Consider the following 9,800-nt stretch of genomic DNA (forward strand, 5'->3'; position numbering starts at 1 on the left):
TTACTAAAAATAACGAACAACCACATATAATATCATACGTTATACATTCTATTATTTGACTCGCGAGAATTAAATCTTTTGTACGCTCGTCAATCTTTTAACTGTTTTCAGACACTTTTTACGCCTCACTCAATGTTCAGAGGCATGAAGAGCTTATAGGAAACGCATTTATTTGTTTGCCTTCATTTTAATTCCTGTTTCTTCATAAATTTTGTAATTTAGTATACATCTCAGCAGCAGTAAAGATTCCTATAGGTATTTACTTGACCTTTTAGCACTGACGGCTAGGATCCCAAAATCCCTTTGCGGGATGGTCAGGAGTTTTTCAGGTCTTTTGCGAACTTCTGGCGACATCTATGAAGGGCACGAACCCTGGATTGTATATAATTGAAATAATTTACCCCCAGGGGCTCACATCTGGTGAGTATGGGCTTGCACTTGGCACACGCAGGGTCCTGAGCTGGATATCATCATTCTTCTCTTTCTTGGTGATTCCTTTCTACTTCTCTCTCTCTCTCTCTCTCTCTCTCTCTCTCTCTCTCTCTCTCTCTCTCTCTCTCTCTCTCTCTCTCTCTCTCTCTCTCTCTCTCAGGCTTCCTTGCACCATATGGCTAATAATAATGATAATAATCGATTATGCCTACAAATAACATCCTATAATATGCCAATCACTACAGATAAACTAGCCGGGTGGGTAAAGTGCCTGCCTGACAACCCAAAGGTCGCGGGTTCGAATCCCGCCTCGGGCTTGGATCAAAGTACTGCAAAAACCTTGGGAGGTGAAGTTTGGTAGTTGTTGGCGCATCGGCTTCTGTAGCCGATGCGCCAACAACAACATCCTATTTTTTTTTGGTAGTTGTTGGCGCATCGGCTTCTGTAGCCGATGCGCCAACAACTACCAAAAAAAAAAAACCTACAGATAACAAATATCGTTTTATCGTAGTTTCATAATACCCCGATAGATGTCAGCACAGAATGAGATGGTTGTTCATATTCACATGTACAGAAATAAACATACGTATTTCAAATACTGTACTGTATTGCATAGGCGCACCCAGCTGTGTGCTGCCAATTTGTTAAGGAAGGGTTTGCTCGAGAAGAATGTCAGCTAAGGGTCATTCCCGGTTAAATACCTTTCTGTTAAATTTTATCTTTTTTTTTTTTCTTCTTTTTTTTAACAAATGGCTCGTGCAAATGCCCCTTCCCTGGCGCACTCCTGGACGCACCACATTTCGTTCCGTTATATTAATTTTATTATCACCCGATGATGCTTGTAAACGCTATCAATGTGGAACTTACAAGCCTTCCCCCTCCCCGTCTTGTTATTCCTCTCATCCTTCTTACAGCGAGTTTCCCTCGCGACTAGCATTCGCTCTTCCCCATAGTGTGGAAAGCAACAGGATTTGAATCTCTTGACGAGAGAAACTTTTTATCGACATTTTTTTTTTTTTTTTTTTTGGCACGAATTCAAGGCAAATCATACAAAAAAGAAAGTTCTTCTTAATCTGTAAAATATATTTTAGAGTTTTATTTAAAAAGGATTTTACTTTTTTTTCTATAAGTTAAAAAAGATTCGACATAAACCAATTATATGTTTAAATATTAACGAGAAATGTTTAATTTATTTAATCAATAATTTAAATATGTATCTTCATTCGATCATAATTATTAACCGTTTAATGACTTTTAGCTGAATAAGCTCGAGACTTCATAACGTTGCATTGAAATTTATTAAAGTTGAACACTGCCTAGTTCGCCATTAATCAGTTTATTTAAAAACGACACATCAAGTTTTATGATTTCATTTGAAAGGTTTCTAAGCTATCTACTAATAGTCCGAATAAATTTTTTTATAGCAATCCTAGTCATTATTGTAACAATGATTCTTAATGCTTGATTCTGAATTTTTTGTAATTCTAATATCACGTATTCAAAAAGGAAACCGAACTTGTGACGCATGTATATGGGTCTTATTCAATTTTATGTATGTAGAAATAAACCATATAAAGGTCTTTTATGAAAACATTAATTGATTATATAGCTTATTTGCTCAGCTGTCAAAGAGGGTCTACCGAATCATGAAATATATAACTGCAATATATTGAAAGTCAGCTTTTTCTGCAATTGTCAAGGAGAAAAAACAGAAAAATTCTATCATTCATACCTTCCCCGTCTCCAAAAGGTACCTGTCCAATTTCGCTTTTAACTCTACCAAACTATCAACTTCCACCACTATGGCAGGCAATTTATTCCAGTAATTTAGTACACTCGCTGCCTGAAAATAAACTTCATGAAATCCAGCTTTCTGTTCCTCACCAAAATTTTGCACTTGTGACTTATGGGTTTTCTCTCTTCTGCCAGTGAAAATATACCTCCCTTTCTTATAATTACTGATATCTTTTAGGACCTTATATTACCTCGGTCAGATCCGTCGCCACAAGTTATCTGCCAAGCTTGCAGTCCTTCATCTTCTAAGCCATTCTTCACATGGACATCGATTAGCATTCCTTAACAACCTGGTTGCTCTTCTGTGAACCCTTTCTAGAAGGTCTATGTCTATCTTCAAGTGTGGTCCTCCAGACCTGAACACAAGGTTTAAATGCGGCCTCACCATCGTCTTATACAATAGTTTAACGACGTCCTTTTCTCTATTTGAGAAGATTCTATATATCACAGACAAGACAACTTGTGCCTTCTTAGTCGCCTTTTTACACTGCGTGGAAAATTTCATGTCTGACCGAATCGTACGCGCTAAGTCTTTTTCTTCCTATACCATTTAACTCCACTTCACCCCTAGCTTGTAAGTAATTCCTGGATTTCTGTTCCCAACGCGCAAACCTTGCATTTATAAACATTAAACTTCAATTGCCATTTTTCTGATCATTTGTGCAACTTATCTCATTTGAAGTCATTTGAAACAAAATGAACATGGTTCTTGTCGTTAACCACCGTTTCTACCTTTAAATTATCGGAAAATTTTGACAAATTTCATCATTCCCTGGTCAATGTCAGTAAGGAAGATAAGAAATATGATATTGTCAAGTTTAAATAGATAAATAGAATTAATCCGAGATTTTAATGACGTAGTTCATCAAGATTTACAGAATTACTTTCATATAATGATATACTACAGATTTACTAAAGTTTTAAATAACGGTTTTACCAGCTTTAATTCAGCAGAAAAACGCTGGACCTTCTATCTATTTAGAAGGCTGTGTTTACAGTAACGAAATGACGTTTACTTACCCGCTGGCACTGTTAACTATGATCGTAAATATGTGCTTCGCCCTTAGGTTCTATCTTTTTAGTTCAGGCTTTCTGCATGGTTGGATGAGTTATCCCTACGGATAACTAAAAGCTGGCAGGTTCATCGTGAGCAGGGGGAGGGGGTGAAATCTTGCCACATCCCGTTTTAATTCCGGGTGGTGGGTGAGCAGCTCGATGTTGTCTGCCTACTTTCCGCTTACCCTGTCCAGCAGATTTCTGCCCACAGGGGTTGGTATGTGATGGGCTTGAGAATATGCAGAAACAGCTTGTTTTTAGGTGTTCTGTAAATGATAAAGCTTTAGTTCTTCGAGCTTATTGGTATGTTCTTCCCGGGGTCTGATTCCTGTAATCGGCGCCCCACAATATCTTCCATAGTTTATTCTGAGCATGTATAAATTAAGGTACTTTTTGCCGGAAACGTTATTCAAGCTGCTGGAATTATTTAGGAGTGCACGTAAGGACTCATAGATTCAACCGGTACTGGTCTCTCAGCTTTGATTTTGAGTATGTTTGCCAGCATATGAACAATTATCTGCAATTTCCATAAAGTCACTTTTACGTTTGTGCAAATGACTGATCTAGACATGGTGAATTGTCTCGATTGAAACCCTATTGAGCGAGTTCATGATCCAGTATTCTTATCCTAGAACTGTTTGTTGGAACGTCTGAGAGGCTGAGGACCAGATAATCGAAGAATTTGCGGGTGGTGTTAGCTACCTATGAATTATTATACTGTAGTCAGCACAAGAAAAAATACGGTACATTTTCTCCGAGAATTAACCTGGACTATCAAACAATATAAATCGGCCCTTTGAAGCGATGAGTCGCTACCCACTCTTCCAGTCTGATGGATGTGTTTGGTATTGGGCATACTTGAGAAACGTTTACTGTCTGAGTAGGGTGTCTGTTCTGAGTCCTGCAGTTATGTCTTGACAATTGAGTGCTCTACATTGTGGCAATTTTATAAAACTAGTCTTTGCATTTTCCAACTCAAAATCGAGCCACGTCACAAAGCAAGGACAGTGAACGCTAGTTTGAAGAGAATATGATCAGAACATTGCATTGGCAACCGCCGGCTGCGACCTTAACAACTTTAGTACGAACTGTAATCAAGAGTTAGGGCAAGGCTGAGCTCAGGATTGCTTTAGAGGAAAAGTGGAGCGGACGCAACATCGCTAGCTTTCTGCCTGACCGTACTTTCTACTAAATTTTTCCAGGAAATTAGTTGAAAGTCTTTCATGATGCATTAAAGAAATCATTATGGACAACCGGCTGTTACCGTCCTTGAATAAATGTATGTCGTGTTGATAGTCACGAGTATTCCCATGAGATTTGGTAGGGTAGTGTGTATAAAAATGAAATTAAATTTTCGATGTTCGGAATTCAGAGTTCTGTTGATATTATATAGTGTATAGTGTATAGTGTTTTTAGGGTCTAACGGCACCAGGGGTTTCCCCCATCTCCGCGTAATATACATTGTGGTGTGATACAGAACACTGTAGAGGCCAGAGGTTTAAAAGTGTATGGATATTGTAGTGTGTAATGTTTTGTACCGTTGTTCATCTGGTCTTTTAGCCGTTGGGTCTCAAATGAGACCCACCGTTGCCCACACTATACCTCGTGGAGGCAGACCAGGTACACCAGTATTTTAGAAATTTACTATTTACTCTGGCAGGTCCTGCCACCTAATTTCCTGAGATTTCAGTGGCTAGGACCTAAAAAAAAAAAAAAAAAAAAAAGTGGAGGGGGGAGGAGAAACGCTAGAAATTGGGTCAGACCGAAAGAGATATAAGTTATACGGGTTATAGTTCATTTTTTTATTATTATTATTATTTATTTATTATTTTTTTTTTTTTTAAATTTTTGTGTGGGGCTTGTGTAGTTTTGGCAAGGGTCAAACGCTAGTCGCAAGATAGCTAGAGAGGGAAGGGAGACTGAAGACTGGGGGGTGAAAGACAGAAATATGGAGTCAATAGTGAAGATAACCCCAAAAGTCGGTGGGGCAGGCCCATGCCTCACCAGGTGAAGATAGGGGATGGCAGGGGGGAGGGTACAGAGTAACCATCCCCTGCCAAGGAAAGGGAAAGAAAGTGAACCGAATGAGGGTACCCGGTTCAGATCGCCTAATGATGTTTCGGCAGCAAACTGCATAATGTCTTTGTCAGGTCTTCGTACGCCATTCCTGGGACATGTTGTTCCGTCCGTGTGAGTGGTCAAATCCAGATAATGACTCCAGTTTAAGCCAGTGGTCAGATCCAGGTTAAGTTAATGATTAGTTTTTCAGATTGTAGCTGTTAGGTTTTTGTTTGGTTGACACATCTAAGGATCTTTATTATGGATGATGAGTGGTTAGTTTGTGGGAAAATTCCTGCTAAGGTTGTGGGTATGTTCTTCTTCTAGTAAAAAGATCCTGCGCAAACTGCGTTAAGGCTTTATAGTTGTCCTCGCTCTCCAGGAGATATTGTTCTTGGTTTATTGGTGAGAAACGTATTCTAGTTATTAAGAGGCAGCGGAGGTCTTCATATAGTTGGCAGTGGTGCATGAGGTGCTCCCACGTCTCTGGCTGTCCACAGTGGCAGAGAGGGGTGTCACTCAATCCGAAACTGGAGAGTTTTGCTCTTATTGCGCCATGTCCCGTGAGCAGGTAAGATGTCAGCAGACCCGGTGAAAACCAGTTTGGGCTTTGGGGAAACACTAGTTGATTATCCGGTATGAATCTTCGGGTGACTTCCCCTTTTGTCGAAGTCGTCCAGCGGGTTTGCCAGGCCTGCTGTAGGTGGGTGAGAAGGCGTTTTTTCTCTAGTTTACGATCGTTCGCCGGATCAGTTGTGTAGTCTAGGCAGGTGATTGATTTGCCTTTGGATAGTTGATAAAGCAACCCACAGCGGACGATCTCCAGGTCCAGGGGGAGAGCACCCAAGAGGACCTGGAGGGCGTGGGTGCTTACAGTACAGCAGGCTCTCGAGATTGTTAGTAGGACTGAACGTTGAATGGTCTCTAGCTTCCTTTTGTTAACTGCTGTTACCGCCTTGTGGAACCAGACTCCTGATGCGTATGTTATTGCTGGTAAGAAGACTGCCTTATAGAAGAGGGCTAGGGTCCTCTTCTTAAGTCCCCAGTCGCGACGAGTGACTCTAGCTATTAGTGCGGAGTATTTTTTGATTTTGCTTCTGAGGTAAGTAAGATGGGGTGTGAATGACAGATTTTTATCCAGCAGAATACCAAGATATTTAAGTTCAGTGGAAAGCTTAATTGTTGTTTCCTGAATCTTTATCTGGGGAGGCCTTCTGATATTGAGAGAACCTTTAAGTAGGATGGAGCAGGTTTTTGTTGGGGATATCTTTAAGTGGTTTTGGGTGGCCCAGTCTTGTAGGATATTTATAGCACGGTTTGCAGAGATCTCTAGTTGAGTTCTTGAGTCTGCCGCCAGCATCAGGATCAGGTCATCCGCATAGGCCTGCGATCGCACATTACCAAGGTCGAGGTTTAGAAAGCTGTCGAGCACCACGTTCCAGAGAAGTGGGCCAAGTACTGAGCCTTGTGGGCATCCTCTATAGACTGGTCGTGTGACTGAACAGTACGGAGCACTGACGGTTACTGTTCTGTTTGCAAGATAGGTTTTTATACAATTGTACAAATTAGCTGGTAGTTTTGCTTTCCGGAGTCTGCCAAGGACGCTTGGCCACCAGAGGGAGTCAAACGCCCCGGCAAAATCCACTGAAATGACAAGGAAGTATTTATGGCTGGTAGTGGTAGCTGCTTTGACGATATTCTCTAAGGCGTCCACCGTGGAGTATCCCCTTCTAAAGCCGTATTGGTTGTCAGAGTGAAGGCCAGCCTTGGAGTAATGAATTTCTATTCTGTTGCTTAGAAGATGTTCTAGGAGTTTGCTTAGTATGGATAGAAGAGCGATGGGCCGGTATGACTCCGGAAGGTCTTGTGGTTTTGTCGGATTCTTGAGAATAAGCCTTAATTTTGCAGATCTCCATACTACTGGGAAATGGCCTGCTTCAAGGCAATGGTTGAAGAGGTTTAGGATCTCATTTGGGATGGTTTCAACAGCCTTCTTTACGATCTCAGGCTCCAGCATATCTTCTCCTGGAGATTTCTTGTTTTTTATTTTTGCTGCAGCGGAGTCCAGTTCTTCCTTGGTGAAGCTGTCTTCCACTTGGGCCGTGGTGTATGTGCTGTTTTCCTCACATAGTAGTATTTGCTCTGGGGTACTTGGTGGCATGTGTTGATGGAACATGGCGTCAAGGATGTTATTTATAGATTCGGACCATGTCTTTGTATACGTGCCTTGTGGCGTCTTGGTGGCTGGGATGACTTCTCCCCTGGGGAGTTTGTTTGTGATTACTCTGTAAACCACTCCCCATGGAGCAGAATTTCCAACTGTGGAGACTAGGTGCTCCCAGGAGCGCTTTTTCCTTTGTTTAATCAGGGCTGTGTATTCGTTTCTTGCCGTTCGGTACTGCTGCTTGAGATACTCTACTTCCGCTTCTGGCCATGTCCGTCTTGCGCGTTGAAAATTTTTCCGTCGGGTGTAAACCTCCCGTCGCAGTTGTTGGAGCTCTGGGCACCACCAAGGTACGGCTCCAAGAGAAGGTTTCTTCCGTTTAATAGAGTTAATTGAGCTGTCAGTGACTAGGCTTACAATTGCCTTTTGGTGCTGGTCTGGGTTCAGTCCAACTGTGCTGAGAGAGTGGGCGGCCATGATCAGTGAATCCTTAAATTCCTGCCAGTTTGCCTTGTCAATTGCAAATCTATGTAGAGTTTGCCTCATAATTGGTTGTCGGCTTACTGATCGGTGTAGTTGGAAAGTTATTACACGGTGGTCCGAAGTGGTCCAGCTTTCTCTAACTGTCCAGGATGAAAGGTGTTGTGCAACGGATCTTGTGGCCAGGGTGATATCAATTGTGGCTTCCCACATTGTACTAGAGAAGGTCGGTAGGTTATTTGGTTGGTTGAGAATTGAGAAAGAACTGTTTGAAAGATATTCTTCCAGTCTTTGTCCGTTGTTTGTGCCTCGTCTATCTTGAGTTTCACTGAACCACGCTGGCGACCTGCAGTTTACGTCGGCGGCAACGATGATTTTTGCATTTGGGAATTCCAGAGAGATGCTTTGTAAGTATCTAATAATCAGGAGAATATCCTCCCCCGGCCGCGAGTAGAGAGAAACTGCGTAAAATTCCCCCAAAGGGGTGATGATATGGGCACAGGCTGCCCAGGGAAGGCAGTAATGTGGTATTTTGGTAACAGTGAGATCAGAGTTTCTGACCAGAATAGCCGCCCATGGGGTCTCCCCGTCCACTTGAACGATCTTATAAGCCAACGGATACCCTCTGACTGCCTTACTATGCGAATATGGCTCTTGAAGAAAGAGGATATCGAGGTTCTCCTCATCTGCCTTTTTCCTCAACTGCGCTGCAACTGCTTTAGCTCGCTGGGCATTAATTTGTGCAAATTTTACAGTGGTAGTATTAAATGGTTTAAGGTAAGTCCCCATAATCGAGCCTTAGTTGGCATGTGCTCTTAGCTTTTGTGTAGACAGGGCATTTATTGTCCCGGATGGAATGATCTGCCTGCATTTTCATTGATTTGCAGTTTGCGCAAGTGGGTGGGTCTTCTTTTTTAGTGCACGAGTTAAAGTCGTGGCCTCTCTCAGCACAGTGTCCACATGTGGGTTGAGCTTGGGTACACGTGTGTGTCGTGTGTCCAAAACGACAACACTTGTAGCATTTGGGGACAGCCACATGCTCCTTGAAGCGGTGACTGCCCCAATTTATGAACACTCTATTTTGTTGACTTATTGTTCTCCAGGCTGCGGGGGAAAGCTCCACTACCCAGTTGGTAGAATTTCCCACTCTGGCATTTTTTTGGAATTTCGGGAAAACGAGGTCATTTGGTTCAACATCTGGGTGGTCCTGCTGGAGGTTTCTTCTGTATAGTTCATCCTGGAGCGTTGCTGGGGTTAGGTCCTTTTCGGTATCATAAATTATTATGCTGGGCCCCTTTCTTTTCGGGGGTGCAGCCTGTAGGCCAAGTGTTTGTATTTTGGGGTTACTAATGATTTTGTTAGCTTCTTCTTTCGTCTCAGTTTCAATGATGACACCAATATTACGTGTCTTACGCACAGATTTAATTTTTGCCATTTTCAGGTCTTCTGCTAAATTTGCGACCACTATATTTTTTACTTCCTCACTTGTGTGATGATCTTCTGTGGAAGTAGATCTAACAATTACCAGATGTGGTTTTTGTAGGAGAGTTTTCCTTTTGGTTGAGTTTTCTGATTCAGTTGTTTGTTCAGCATTACTGGGAATCCTCAGCGTGTCTGCATAATTAGGGGCGCGCTGTTGCATTTGACTATCCCTACCGTCAAGATATGCCTCGAGTTTAGCCACTGCTTTCTCGCGTTCGAGGTGCGTTGTAAGTAAAATGGTTTCCAACTTCGTCCATAGGGAAACTATGTCTGCGCGCAGAGCTGTACTGACTCTGCTGTTGGTTGTCTTCATTAAAGTTTCTAGTGCAGTTCT

This window comes from Mastigoproctus giganteus, chromosome 4, assembly GCF_048544385.1.
Source record: "Mastigoproctus giganteus isolate SK-2022 chromosome 4, ASM4854438v1, whole genome shotgun sequence".
NCBI lineage: Eukaryota > Metazoa > Arthropoda > Arachnida > Uropygi > Thelyphonidae > Mastigoproctus > Mastigoproctus giganteus.